General features: G+C 41.1%; 1 protein-coding gene across 8 annotated transcripts in view; it reads left to right on the forward strand.

Annotated features, from left to right (window-relative positions):
- The window catches only part of PATJ (PATJ crumbs cell polarity complex component), a 294,202-nt gene that overhangs the window by 153,791 nt on the left and 124,870 nt on the right, over positions 1 to 15,541 (forward strand). The window lies entirely within an intron of this gene.

Consider the following 15,541-nt stretch of genomic DNA (forward strand, 5'->3'; position numbering starts at 1 on the left):
CAGTAGCAGCAGTAGAACATCAGTGGGTCAGATGTGGCAAGCCAGGGATTTGCTTTTCCCTGCATAGTTGTGCCGGCAGTTTTGCTGACAGATGTAACTATTTGCATGTGGGTAAGCTTGAAATTAAGTATAATTGATCACATCTCATAATAGAAAGAGAACTGACAGTTTGCCCTTAAGGCGAGGGAAATCTCTCAGTCAGGCCCAAGGTCGTCAGAAGAAAGACAAGCTCCGAGTCTTTTTCTGTGCAGGATTTGAGCTGCTCTCAGCATTTGAATGTTTGTCAGGAATGCAGATACCTTCAAGTGCATACTGATACTGCAATGGTACAAGGGGGTTTTCCAGGTACGTACTGAAGTATCTATATATGTTGCATTTATTGTTCAGCAGCTCATGTTCAGCATTTAATGATGAGAGAAAATAAATAGGTGAATGAGAGTGGTAGCAATTTTTTCTTTTCTGAATTGTTTATACATAGAAGGATTGCTGGTTAGATGAAATCTGATGTTTTAAAAATGCATTTGGCTAAGTTTGAATCCATTGATGCAGTCCATTTGAATCAATCTGTGAAACTGACAGCTTCAGAAATCTCCTGGTTGCTTAAAATGAATGAAATTTATTCTTAATCAAATATTATCTTTAAAATGTGGAGACAGATGATGGTTCTTTCATGTTTTGCCTTAGAAGACTGCAGGTAAATGTTTGGAATACAATTTTTAAAAGGTGTTGTTGGAATATCAGCATGCAGCATTTTCATTGTGTAAGGGCAACAGAATGTGAGTAAACAAACACAATTTCCACTGTATGACTATACTATTACATTATTTCTCACTTGTTGTGAGGTGTGATAGGCACTCCCTATCTAAATATGTAGCGAGTAGAATACAGATATTTTGTACGAACTCCACAAGTGTGTGTGTATGTGTGTGCGTGCATGCGCGCACTTGTAAAATTTAGGTCTCAATATTTATCTCTATGAAAGTCATGATAGCCATTTGGTATTTTGGGCATCTCTTTACTTTTGTCGAATATTGCATATGTAGAATGTGAAGCTCTTGATTCTGATTCTGTATACAAAGAGGTGGCTTTGGGGAGCTGCAAAGGAGGAATCTCTTAGGGAAGCTGGTGCTCTGTCATTGAGGAACACTTAGCATCACTGCAGTGACTTGCAATTAGAGAGATGACATAACAGGTGGTGAGAGAGGGGGGTGCGTGGGTATTTGCCAGATCAGGGATAAATTATAATACCCTACTAGCCCATGTGAGAGGCTGCTTTTATACATAAGCTGAATGCACAATTCCACAAACAGTATCTTTTAGCAGTACCTGTTACAGACCATACTATAGTACTGCAGAGGAAGTAAGAAACATCTGATCTAGCAACCAGCACAATTGTTAAAATTCTAGTACAAAATCTTCACTGTGTTTGTATTTAAATCTGCAGCTTCTGCAAATGTGAGCTGTATATTATCTGCTCTAGGCAGGAAAACATAGTCCCTGTCAGCACTTTACTGTGTTCTGCAAGATTGTTGTTGTTGTTATGTGCCTTCAGGTCGATTACGACTTATGATCTAATTTTAATAATGTTTATTGTATTGTTGATTGTATTTTAATATTATTTTGTTATTCATTGTATTTTTATACTATTTTATGTTCACCGCCCAGAGAGCTATCGCTAGTCGGGCGGTATATAAATTTAATAAATAATAAAATAATAATAATAATAATGGCAACCCTATGAATCAGTGACCTCCAAGGGCATCTGTCATGAACCATCCTGTTCAGATCTTGTAAATTCAGGTCTGTGGCTTCCTTTATGGAATCAATCCATCTCTTGTTTGGCCTTCCTCTTTTTCTACTCCCTTCTGTTTTTCCCAGTATTATTGTCTTTTCTAGTGAATCAGGTCTTCTCATTATGTGTCCAAAGTATGATAGCCTCAGTTTCATCATTTTAGCTTCTAGTGACAGTTCTGGTTTAATTTGTTCTAACACCCAATTATTTGTCTTTTTCGCAGTCCATGGTATGCGCAAAGCTCTATTCCAATACCACATTTCAAATGAGTTGATTTTTCTCTTATCTGCTTTTTTCACTGTCCAACTTTCACATCCATACATAGAGATCGGGAATACCGTGGTCTGAATGATCCTGAGTTTGGTGTTCAGTGATGCATCTTTGCATTTGAGGACCTTTTCTAGTTCTCTCATAGCTGCCCTCGCTAGTCCTAGCCTTCTTCTGATTTCTTGACTATTGTCTCCATTTTGGTTAATGGCTGTGCCGAGATATTGATAATCCTTGACAAGTTCAATGTCCTCATTGTCCACTTTAAAGTTACATAAATCTTCTGTTGTCATTACTTTGGTCTTTTTGACGTTCAGCTGTAGTACTGCCTTTGTGCTTTCCTCTTTAACTTTCATCAGCATTCTTTTCAAATCATTACTGATTTCTGCTAATAGTATGGTATTGTCTGCATATCTTAAATTATTGATATTTCTCCCTCCAATTTTCACACCTCCTTCATCTTGGTCCAATCCCACTTTCCGAATGATGTGTTCTGCGTACAGGTTAAACAAATAGAGTGATAAAATACACCCCTGTCTCACACCCTTTCCAATTGGGAACCAGTTGGTTTCTCCATGTTCTGTATTTACAGTAGCCTCTTGTCCAGAGTATAAGTTGTGCATCAGGAGAATCAGATGCTGTGGCACCCCCATTTCATTTACAGCATACCATAGTTTTTCATGATCTACACAGTCAAAGGCTCTGCTGTAATCTATAAAGCACAGGGTGATTTGCAAGATTAGTTGCAGAATATTGTCTGTAACTGCAGAAATGAGCACTTCATCTATCTGTTCATCTTTATAATCTTTAGAAGCATTTTGTGCCTTGCAGGTGGGAGTATAGTTGGGGTTGGTGTGTTTGTGAAGAAACACACTGGACATCAGAATGGGAGGTACAGTGGCTTCAACTTTTATTGGATACAGCTCCGTGTTGCCCGTTGTTTCAGCCTAGCTTGCTTTAGTTGGGAAGTCAGGAAGCATCACAGCTGTAAATAGCTCACATCATTGCAACAGCTACCACCACCCTAACTGGGGCACGGCACTGTTGCCACCGCCCCTGAGATGGGATGACCGATGTTCATGCCATGAGGCCCCTTAATGGGGGGTTTTCTGTTTGAGTGAGTGGGAGTCAACCCCAATTCCTACACATTTAAGGATCCTGTCTGATAGCTTAGTGCCCATTTATATATAAAGTTGTGACAAATAAACAGCACCATCCCTGCTAGGGCCTCAGCAATGCGTACCTCCTAGCAATCGCATGAGGAGGGCAAAACCCCTGAGACCACTTCTAGCCCAAGGTAGAATTCCTTCCTAGTCCTTTGAAGTGGTGGTTAATACTGTGTTCAGAATGATTCTACACTGCTTTACTTCAAGTTATGTTACACTATATTAGCAAAAGCAATGGTAGGGATGGGCTGGCTGGAAAAACAACAGCTGAGTCCCTGGGGCAGGGGGGTGCCCCTTTTCATCTTTCCAGGTTGACTAGAGGGATTAAGTTCTCTCCCAGGGTGCACCTGGGTGCCTCCCTCTCTTTCACACACACACACAGAGAGAGAGAGAGAGCACTGTCCTGATTGGCTGGGAAAGCAGCAGAGAGACCAGCTGATACCATGGGCTACACATGCAGTACATCCTCCACACCCTATCCTCGCTTCAGGCATAGAGAGTGCAATCAGGAGTTCAGGTTTCTTTAACAATTCTGTATCTTGGATTGCCAGTAGGGAGTGACTGAATAGCTATGTATTTTTATTTTATTTTTATTTTTTTTTAAATACAGTATATTTTTAATAGGTTTTCTCATTTGTTTTGTGGTTGACCAGATACATTTGTAAAATGAGTGATACATTGGACAAATACTCTTGGAAATGTTCTCTTCCCTTTTAATGTGTTACCTTCCCTTTTTATATCACCTATCACCAACATTGGGAGTAGTTCTACCTTTTCATATATTTCACATATTTTCCTATATGTACTATAGTCCTATGATCCTTAATAATACATGCAAAGAGAACACTTTTCTGAGAAGGCTGCTTTGGGAGTGGGTGATTTGAAGCAGAGAAGCAGTAAAAGGAAGAGATATTTAATCCTTTCCTCTCTCCTGCCTGTGTCCACTGTAGCTTTTCCCACCTCAGCTACTCCCCCATAGGGTTCTAGGTATGTGGGGAGATAAGCCTGTGTCTGGAAAGTCATGATCGTGGGAAGCAGATGGAGCGAGGGATTGTAACAGAAAAATGGTAGGTAGAGAAAAGGGTTAAGCACCTGTTCCAGATTGCTACTACTTTTCTAGAAAGAAAGTGAATGTCACATTTCTTAGACCCATTTATGTGTAATGTTTAGTTCTTCCCTAAGCTTGCCAGATGTTAGATGCCAAGGCTGGTTAGATGCTAGGATTGGTTTACACCTTATCCCCACTGCCAGGAAGATCTGTAATATTAGAAGCTGTTACTAGACTTTGTGCATATCTGTGTATAGGTGACAGCAATGTTATATGTCTTTCCTAACACCAACAGCCGTTGAGACACTATTCAGAATAGTATTTCTGCTAAGTAAAATCAAACCTCAAGACAGGTTAGCAAAGTACTGCTTAATTGTACCGTATAATAACAAAACACTTGATAGTTGCAGTGATACTTGGCTTACTTAAATAGATTTCTCCAAACTATCAACGTTTCACTTAGCTTTTCCCCAACACACGATAATTGGAGGCACAGTTGTAGTCTCACTCCACAGTTTGAAAACTACTGTTTTACTGCACATTAACACCATGTTATCTATCCTCTTGTTCCCCAGTATCCAATTTTGATTTACAGCATGTATCCTGAATTGGTATGCCAGGGTTTATTCTTTTTTTACTACTGCACAAGCAGCCAGCACACTACCCATCCCCAAATTCTTTGTAACTGAAAAGGAAGAACATGCAAGAGGAAAGAGAAAAAGATAGGAAGAATGAAAAAGATAGCAGAGAAAGAATGAAAGACAGGAAATTTGGGGAAATGAAAATGAAAAAGACAAGAAGGGAGCAAGAAAAATAGAGGTGCATTGTAAAGAATGGGGGGATAAGGGGGTGCCCCCTCAATATTTTGAGGGAAGATATTATCTCCCTTCTTCAACCTATAGTTACAGTTGCCGTATTGCCTGGTTAGCTGGGTTTTACCTGGTTTCTAGCCATGCTACCCAGTGCCTGCTTAGCCCATTAGGCAGCCCAGGTTTCCAGCTTTCACATAAAAAAGCAACTCTTTACTCCTTGTGGATCCAGAGATACAAGGCAGAATGTGGAGGCAGTTTTCTGCCCATTTGTGAGAAATCAGCCTATTCCCACCTTCCATTGTTCTTAGCAAGTGAGGGACACCACAGCTGTCCTGGGAAAATCAAGAATTTTAGTCTGCTTGCTGCATTTGCAGAATCTAGTTTAGAAAACTCCATATGCTCACTTCATCAACACATGCAACTCCATCCCTTATCCATAGAGTTTCTGGGTGAGTCAGCAAGGAGAAGCAGCCATCTCAATTGCCTCTGTGTCTCAGGGTATGTGTCTTAAGTGGTGAATGCAATGGGAGTGTCTGCCTGTCATCATGGAGGATGGAGTAAAGGGGTTTGAATCCACCGAACACTCCCATCCCTGAATAAATACAAGATATAAAAGCAAACCTCTATGTAGAAAAGCCTGCAGTGTTAGTATTTGCATTTTTCAGCCCTGTCCCCACCCTGATAAATGGTGCTTACTGTCAAGTATACTAAGGATTCATGGAGGATCTTCACAAAATGGCTGCTCAAAAACTGCATGGTTGTTGCCACTAACCTAGGGTTGGTGCCAGAGAGTGGCCAGGTTGAGCCCCAGCCAGAGGGGCTCCTGAAGGGCCTCTCCTTAAGGTAGGAGGGTGGTGCTCCCATTCCATGATCTGCAGCAGCGTTGAGTCCTGCAACCTGACCCTGCCATGGATCGCAGAGAGGGAGCTCCCAGGCACACACACCCCAATACAGTCAGTATGTTGGCGTGGAAAATATGAGTGCCTCAGAAGCAATTTCTCGGGATCTGAATTCTCCCTCTTCTGAGGTTTATGTTTGTTATAAAAAAATGTATCTCTCCCTAACCTTTTAGGCTTGTGCTAAGTATGTGTTAATTCTTAGCAAAGCAATGACATCTATAATCTGTTGAAACTGCCTTACTGTATCTAGGACCAAGGCAGAGAATGTTCCTTGCAGAGACGCATTTAACCACTGGTCACAAAGTGTCTGTTTGAAGGGGGTGATAACTTTAAGAAGACAGGAAGAGTGAAAACACACCTTTTGTTCCTTTATTACGTCTGTTTACAGCTTTGTTTGATGACTCTGTCTTTCATCTGTTTACTGTTCACCGTGCCCTAGTGGTCTATAAATTGTTGATGCTTCCTAAATAAAGTTGTCCATCTGACCAAGGCTGTCACTCGGTTGGACTGAGTGTGGCTTTGTGCTGGTGGAACCTTTGGCCAAAGAGCTCATTGTGTGTAAATGTGTTTTCCTTCCTAAGTTAGCTTCAGGGTCCAATGCAGCTCGTGCCTTACCTGGGGAAGGAGGCACAGTGAGATTGATATTGAATCTCACCCAACAAGTGCAGGGTTCAATAAGACCACCTGCACTCCCCATCTACCTCACCCGTCAGTGTGAATGCCTGCCATCACTCAAGATGGTGCTGGGGGCTTCTCTAAGGGGCAGACACCCCCACTGCCATCTTGGTTGATGGCAGGCATGCGTACTATGTGTGTGTGTCATTCACACATCATGACAGATAGGTGGGTGTATGGGCAGGCTTATTAGCCCCGTGCTGCCTGTATGGGGGGATGAGGGTTGAGCTATGGTGCCACAGGTTGGTCCCCAAAGCCCTGCAATAACCCATGCATTATTTACAACACTGTCTGGAATAAAGTCCAGGACATATATTGATATTAATATCTGCCTGTTCTTCAGTTTGTCTGGGGACCTCCTACTTCTTGGCCTACCTAGTTTAGTCTGTAAAGTCTTGCAGTCTACTGGGCCTAGAGGAGGGAGGCCTTGTCTAAATCTGGAAGTCTCTCTGTGATGTTGTCTTCTATTGAACTGAGCTTTCCAGAAGTCCAGGCATGTGACATGAGTCTTCTTCAAGGATTAGTTCTCCAGGATAGGAGAAGGACAAAACTAATACTGGCAAACAGGATCAAAGCTCCAGGAATCCTGGGAACTGTAGAATGACACAACAGAGACCTGTCCAATGCTGCAGCTCCTGTTATAATCAAGAAAAAAAAGAAGGGTTGGAGGAGGAAGTACAAGGAGCCTGGACCAATAGCTAAAAGGAGAGTTGGGGGCCTATCCTGTGGATCTGCAGCAGCTAGGCATATTTTCATGCATGCATCCTCTTTGGTCACAGATGGAGCCTCAATCAATATAGGCAAAAAGTCTGGTTTGTGGGCTCTTTTCCAATCCCGAATGAGAGATGATGGTTAAGAATGCTCTGTCCCTCTGTTGAAGATCTGGTGTGGAGTTCACTGTCTAATTTTGCATGAAGGTCAACAAATAACTCAGTTAGTGAAGTTGGGCACAGGTTTCAGCAAATTGTAGATCTAAGCACATACCTCCACACATCAGGTCTCCGGTCCAGAGAAATTTGGGATATTGCAGAAGCCAACAACTGCCATCTCATTTCACTCCCCAAGCTTTTTGAGTTCAGGTGAAAGGAGATTTCCTTCTCACTAGTGAATTCATTGCTAGTGTCCTGACATTCTCTAGTCCTCTTCTTAAAGAAGTCAGAGGAGAAGGCAGCATGTGGGTTTCTTGGATTCCTCCTTAATGAGGACAACTTCATACTTGCATCTTTTCTGCCTTATGTACTTATGGCCTTTAGTAGGTACCAGAAACAACTACAAGGCGATGGGGTTACCATCCTTGACACAGAGAAGCTGACTACAGCAGTAAAATCAAAGCTCTCAGCGTTGAAAGAACAGCATTTGATTTGTGGGTGAGTCAGTGCTTTCAAGGATGAAGCCATGGTTCCGATGACAGAACCATGATGATGAAAGGAATTCAGCTGATGAGAGAACACACAAATCAATGCAAGGAATACCACCAATTTGTATCTGATGGGAGAGATGTTGGTGCTGTCTGTAATGAAGTGGTTGACTGTCTTGCTGAGTTCTTGAATAAATGTTTTGAAGTTGATGCTGATCTGTTACTCAGTATGAAGACTTGTTTACCATTATGCAAGTTTCAATAAATCTGGAAGAAGTTCACAAGGTACTAGGTGCAGGCCTTGATCTGGCAGAACTTTCACAAGAGTATGAGGAAATACTTAGCTTGATAACTGATGTTTGCAAGATGACATTTTCCCATGTGGTTGTTTTCTTGCTTTATCTAATGCATACAGAAATGTCACAATGCTCATGGCATGTCTTCTGGTAGCTAAGTCTCATAGCGCTGATGAACATCTCATCAGCACAAGTGTCACCTTGAAGTCTATCAGCAGAAACATTCTCAGCTGATTCAGCAAATGAATCTATATCACAATATGCTGCCATTCATCAGATGAGATGAGATTCTAGGGCATCAGTGCTCCTATGGATTAAAAAGCAAGAAGAGAGAACATAAGACAGGGCTAAAGCAAGATAGCAGATGTAGTTTAAGGGATTTTTTTTTTCAGAGACTTGGAGGCGAAATTGTTCACAATACCTAGTCCCAGATAGTGACAATCTGACCATCTCGAAATAAAAGAAATTTTAACATTCTCAGCATAATGTGAGAGGAGGCTATATGGCACAACTGTGTTCTGTGTTTGTTTTGTACTGGCATGTAATGATTGTATACCAACATATGCTGTTGTAGTAGAGTTTCAACATGGGTCAGTAAATACCTTTGATTAGTCCCATAAGATAAATATAAGGTTGTGAAGATTTGAAGGGAACAGGTATTCATCTTCATTTTCTATTTCTTTTTTATCTTTTCTCATCTATTTCTTCTTTAGAACCTACCTAACTCCTTATTCAATCCCATTTGCCCAACTGCACCAAAATTCATTTTACACTGCACATTTTTGACACTGCACAAAATGTGTCTAGCTGCACATTAGTATAAACTCTGCAGTCTACATCAGGGATAGCCAACATGGTGCCCTCCAGATGTTATGGACTACAACTCCCAGTATCCCTGACTTGGCCATGCTGCCTGGGGCTGATGGGAGTAGTAATACAAAACATATGAAGGGTATTATATTGAGTATACCTGGTCTATGTGTGCCCTGGGAAGTAGCACTTGGATAACAGGGAAGGAGGCATTTCCCCTCACTTTGTTTATTGTGGAGCACTGCTAGCTGATTGCCCTTCATGAGGGTTAAGGAGCCATTTTTCATGCTGATGGCAATTTGGCATATTTTCTGCTTTTTTCATGAATGCCCTTCATCTAATTTGACTGGCTCAAATCAGCTTTTGGTTGGTCTTGTATAACTGAATCTTTTACTGATTAAACAAAACATGTAAAGTCAAACTCATAGCAGCATTTATGTGTGTATGCCTAATAACTGTACTTTGCATTTGCCTTGCAGAAACTTTTTATGCTGGTTCTTCTATCTGCTTCTTCATTTTTTTCTTCCTCAATGGAATCTGCAATTTAGAAACCTGAATCAAGAAAGCCTTTTGTGCCAAAGACTCAGAGTTGATTGATGTGTTAGTTTTATGGTCACATGTATGATATTTTTAAAGAAAATGAAATGGAAATGGACTGCCTTCAAGTTAATTCCAACTTATGGTGACCCTATGAATAGGGTTTTCATGGTAAGCGGTATTCAGAGGGGGTTTACCATTGCCTTCCTCTGAGGCTGAGAAGTAGTGACTGGCCCAAGGTCACCCAGTGAGCTTCATGGCTGTCTGGGGATTTGAACCCTGGATTTCCCAGGTCATAGTCCAACACCTTAACCACTACACCACAAAGAAGGAACGTATAATATGTTTCAGTGGTGAAGCATGAAATTATATCAAGCTGAAAAAGGATGAATTGTCCCAGGAAGTGAGATCTTGTTTTCACCAGGAGATTTCTTTGACGCTATTAGGTCAAACTCCTATCTTTATTTGTTATGGAATTTTTCTTGTATCTAGGTTTCTCTATTGGCAAAACTTTCATTCTAGTTAAGTGAAGATTTAAGATATAAGGGTATGAGAGAAAGTCAAGGAAATGGAAAATTGAGCAGTTCATGTCCTCAGTAAGGAAGTCTATCAATACTACTGCCCATCAAGTTTCTAAATCTTCATCACCTCCTGTTGAGCTTGGTCTGCCTAATATACATGTGCAAGATGAAATTTTCAGAGTTCAAGGCACGTACAATATGGCTTTGACTATAATTATATTATATTTTTGTACACCGCCCAGAGAGCCTTCGGGCTTAGGGCGGTATATAAATTAAATTAAATAAAAAAATAAAAGACTATTCTTTGTAGCCTTAAACAGTGGCAGTATGGAGTACTAATATTTTGCTTTAGCATCCATTTGGGAAGGCAAAAATTAAAATGTGCTGCTGAGCTCTTATTAGCTTTCCCTTCAACATTATTGAGGGATTTGTATCTCTTTTGGAGTTCCAGGTATGTGCAGGCTGTCGTCAGCAACTGATCAGCAGAATGAAAACTAAAATTGCATTAAATGTGGGTCAAACGTTTCAAAGTGCCATGTTTATATTTTTAAACATGATAGGTGTAACAGCTTTACAGCAGAATTAAGAGTGACTTCAATGCAGTAAAATATTTTAGACTATTTAGCACTGCTGGATCAGAGCAAAGGCCCATCTAATCTAGCATTCCATTTTCAAAAAGAGCCAGTCAGATGCTCGTAGAAGCCCACAGCACTGCATGAAAGCCTTTCCTGCTGTTTATCCCACTGCAAAGGTATATAGAAGCAATATTCCTTTTAACCAGGCCAGCTCCAGACACTCTTGGATGAAACTGATTATCTGGATCCATTTCAGTTGGGTTTCAGGCCTGGTTTTGGCACGGAAACAGCCTTGGTCATCCTGTATGATGACCTTTGTCGGGAGAGAGACGGGGAGTGTGACTCTGCTGATTCTCCTTGATCTCTCAGTGGCTTTCAATACCATCAACCATGTTTTCCTTCTGGGAAGACTGGCTGAGTTGGGAGTGGGAGGGACTGCATGGTGGTGGTTCTGCTCCTACTTGGAGGGTCAGCTGCAGAAGGTGGTGCTTGGGGAACACTGCTCAGCACCCTGAACTCTCCAGTATGGGGTTCTGCAGGGGTCAGTTTTGTCCCCCATGCTGTTCAACATCTACATGAAACCATTGGGTGCGGTCATCCGGAGCTTTGGAGTGTGTTGCCATCGGTATGCTGATGTCACGCAGCTCTATTTCTCCTTTTCATCTTCAGGTGAGGCTGTCAATGTGCTGAACTGGTGCCTGGCTGCAATAATGGACTGGATGAGGGCTAATAAACTGAGGCTCAATCCAGACAAGACTGAGATGCTTCTAGTGGGTGGTTCTTCTGACCAGATGAATGTCCAACCTGTCCTGGATGGGGTTGCACTCCCCCTGAAGGAGCAGGTTCGTAGCTTGGGGGTTCTCCTAGAACCATCTCTCTCACTTGAGGCTCAGGTAGCCTCGGTGGCATGGAGTGCCTTCTACCAACTTCGGTTGGTGGCCCAACTACATCCCTATCTGGACAGGGATAACCTGGCTTCAGTTGTCCATGCTCTGGTAACCTCCAAATTAGATGACTGCAATGCCGCCTTTGAAGACTGTTCGGAAGCTGCAGCTTGTGCAAAATGCAGCGGCCAGATTGGTAACAGGGACCAGACGGTCCAAACATATAAAACCGATTCTGGCCCGCTTGCATTGGCTGCCTGTATGTATCTGAGCTCAATTCAAGGTGCTGGTTTTAACCTATAAAGCCTTACATGGCTTGGGACCACAATACCTGATGGAACGCCTCTCCCGATACGAACCCACCCGTACACTATGTTCAAGATCAAAGGCCCTCCTCCGGGTGCCTACTCGAAGGGAAGCTGGGAGTGTGGCAACAAGGGAGAGGACCTTTCTCAGTGGTGGCCCCCAAATTACTGAATGATCCCAGTGATGAGGTGTGCCTGGCGCCAACACTGTTATCTTTTCGGCGCCAGGTCAAGACTTTCCTCTTCTCTCAGGCATTTTAGCATGTGTTTTAAATTGTTTTTATATTGTTTTAAAATTTTAAATTGTGTTTTAAATTGTTTTTAAAATTTGTGTTTTAAATAGTATATTTGTTTTAATGTTTTTGATTGCTGTAAACCGCCCAGAGAGCTTCGGCTATGGGGCGGTATACAAGTGCAATCAATCAATCAATCAACCAATAAATATCCTATTGTTTACAGTGAGCTATCAGTATTTATTTACTTTAAATGTATAAGCCTGTCAATCAAACAGATCCAAGACAGGATTACAGCAGAATACCAAACATATATCATAAAACAATTTAAACTTTTAAAAAACTATTTTAAAACTTATAATGCAATTTGTTGTTATGTGCCTTCAAATCGATTTTGACTTATGGCAACCCTATGAATAAGCAACCTCCAATAGTATCTGTTATAAACCACCCTGTTCAAATCTTGTAACTTCAGTTCTGTGGTTTCCTTTATGGAATCAATCTCTTGTTTGGTCTTCCTCTTTTTCTACTCCCTTCTGTTTTTCCCATCATTATTGGCTTTTCTAGTGAATCATGGCTTCTCATTATGTGTCCAAAGTATGATAACCTCAGTTTCATCATTTTAGCTTCTAATGATTGTTCTGGTTTAATTTGTTCTAACACCGAATTATTTGTCTTTTTCACAGTCCATGGTATCTGCAAAGTTCTCCTACAACACTACATTTCAGATGAGTTGATTTTTCTCTTATCTGCTTTTTTCCACTGTCCAACTTTCACATCCATACATTTTCACACCTCCTTCATCTTGGTCCAATCACGCTTTCCATATTATATGTTCTGCATATAGATTAAACAAATAGGGTGATAAAATACACCCCTGTCTCACACCCTTTCCTATTGGGAACCAATCGGGTTCTTCATATTCTGTCCTTACAGTAGACTCTTGACCATAGTACAGGCTGCTCATCAGGACAATCAGATGCTGTGGTAGCCCCATTTCTTTTAAAGCATTCCATACTTTCTCAAGATCTACACAGTCAAAGGCTTTGCTGTAATCTGTAAAGCACAAGGTGATTTCCTTCTGAAATTCCTTAGTCTGTTCCATTATCCAATGTATGTGTGCAATATGATATCTGGTGCCTCTTCCCTTTCTAAATCCAGCTTGGACATCTGGCACTTCTCGCTCCACATATGATAAGAGCCTTTGTTGTAGAATCTTGACCATTACTTTACTTGCATGGTATATTAAGACAATAGTTCGATAATTACTGCATTCCCTGCGATCTCCTTTCTTTGAAATTGGGATATACATTGAATGTTTCCAGTCTGTGGGCCCTTGTTTTATTTCCCATATTTCTTGACAAATTTTTGTCAAAATTTGTACAGATTTAGTCTCAGTAACTTGTAGCAACTCTATTGGTATGCCATCTGTTCCTGGTGATTTGTTTCTTCCAAGTATTTTACGAGCGACTTTCACCTCACATTCTAAAATTTCTGGTTCTTCATCATACGGTTCCTCCATGAATGAGTCTGTCACCCTTACATCTCTTTTATATAGTTCTTCAGTGTATTGCTTCCATTTTCCTTTTATTTCATCTCGGTCAGTCAGGGTGTTTCCCTGTTGATTATTCAACATCCCTACTCTCGGTTTACATTTCCTTTTTATTTCTCAAATCTTTTTGAATAGGGCTCTTGCTCTAACTTTATTATCCTCTTCTATTTCTATACAATAACTATTGTAATAGTTCTCCTTGTCCCTACGTATTATTGCATTTAGGGATCTGACCATGTTTCTGTCTCCTTTTGCTTTTGCTTTCCTTGTCTCTTTAACCATTTTAAGAGTTTCTTCAGTCATCCATTAAGGTCTTTCTCTCTTTTTAAATAGAGGTATTGTCTTTTTGCATTCTTCCCTTATAATGTCTCTGACTTCACTCCATAGTTCTTCTGGTTCTCTGTCAACTAAGTTTAAAGCCTCAAATCTATTCCTTATTTGATCTTTATATTCTTCTGGGATGTTATTTAAATTGTATTTTGGCATTATGATTGCTTTGTTATTCTTTAGCTTTACTCTGATACAACGTAATATATAACACAAGTAGAGCTTGTGGGGCACACGTTCTGCAGCTAGCCATATTATGTAATTTGCTCCAAAAGCTTGGATAAAAAGATGTGGCTTTAGCAGGCGCTGAACAGGGCTGTAGTAATCTAGGGTGCTGGGGGGCCTTTGACCCCTTACTTTTTTAGGAGCCAGAACCCAGTCGGGTTCTATGTCTCCAGCATCCTATGAGCCAATCAGCATGACAGTGGAGTGTGTTAGCCACTGAAAAGAATTTTCTAACATGCTTCCTTGTCCTTTTCTTCTGATTGGAGCCAATCAGAGTGAGAGAAGGTGAGTCAGCTACTGAGAAGGCTCTTCTCAGTGGCTGACACATTCCCCTTTCATGCTGGTTAGCTCCTAGGGATATTTGTTGCTGTGGGAGAAGGCATTAACAAGGATAGAGAAGCAGAAATAGTATTCTAACCCTGCCAGATGATTCTATATTCTTAGAAGGTTGTATAATCTTAGAAGGGGACGCGGCTGTAACTGTCATGAAGGGACCCTGCACTTCTGAATTTGTCATTATATTACTGGTGCTGAAACTCAAATAAGGTTGGTGCCAGATACATCGCTGAAGAGAGATCTTTCCAGAGGTGGGGTGCCACTGCATCATACACAAAGGCCTGTTAGTAAATTTTCCTCACATGAATTTGTCTAATTCCCTTTAACCAGGCCATTGCCACATCTTGTGGCACTGAAGTTAAGGGTAGTTATTAAGACAAATAAATAAATAAACGGACAGTGTTGTCAGTGAAGAAGGAAGGGCAAAAGCTTGGCATTCTCTTACCATTTCTCTTACTTCATAGAGTAGAGTATCTTGTTGTTTTTGCTTTAGTATGCAGTGGGATGGTAAGTACCATTTGTACCCAATCCAACCAAGGAGATCCATGCTTGGAAGCTAACTTCGACACAAACATATCAGTTGGTAGATCAAGAGCTGTGAGTCTAAATTGGATATATGTCCCAACTGTTGAGGCATTCTGTGTCCAATGCTTTGCATTTCCATGTCCATAAGGATACCCGTTCTAGGTTTGTGCTCCATTGAAAACAATGTGTTGCATACTGTATGTAGACCACATGCATGCAGACAAACCCTGCACAATGTGAAGGATCATAGAGGGGGTAGAGCTGGCTTTGGAAAAGATGTGGAGATGTGACCTTGGCTGCTTTCACACATGGGACTAATAGCGCTAGTTTAATGGATTAAAAAGGTAGCACTTCTGTCCCAATTTCTAAAATCCCTTTCACACTGCAGTAGCTCTTGCG

Source organism: Rhineura floridana, chromosome 6 (assembly GCF_030035675.1).
Source record: "Rhineura floridana isolate rRhiFlo1 chromosome 6, rRhiFlo1.hap2, whole genome shotgun sequence".
NCBI classification, from domain to species: Eukaryota; Metazoa; Chordata; class Lepidosauria; order Squamata; family Rhineuridae; genus Rhineura; species Rhineura floridana.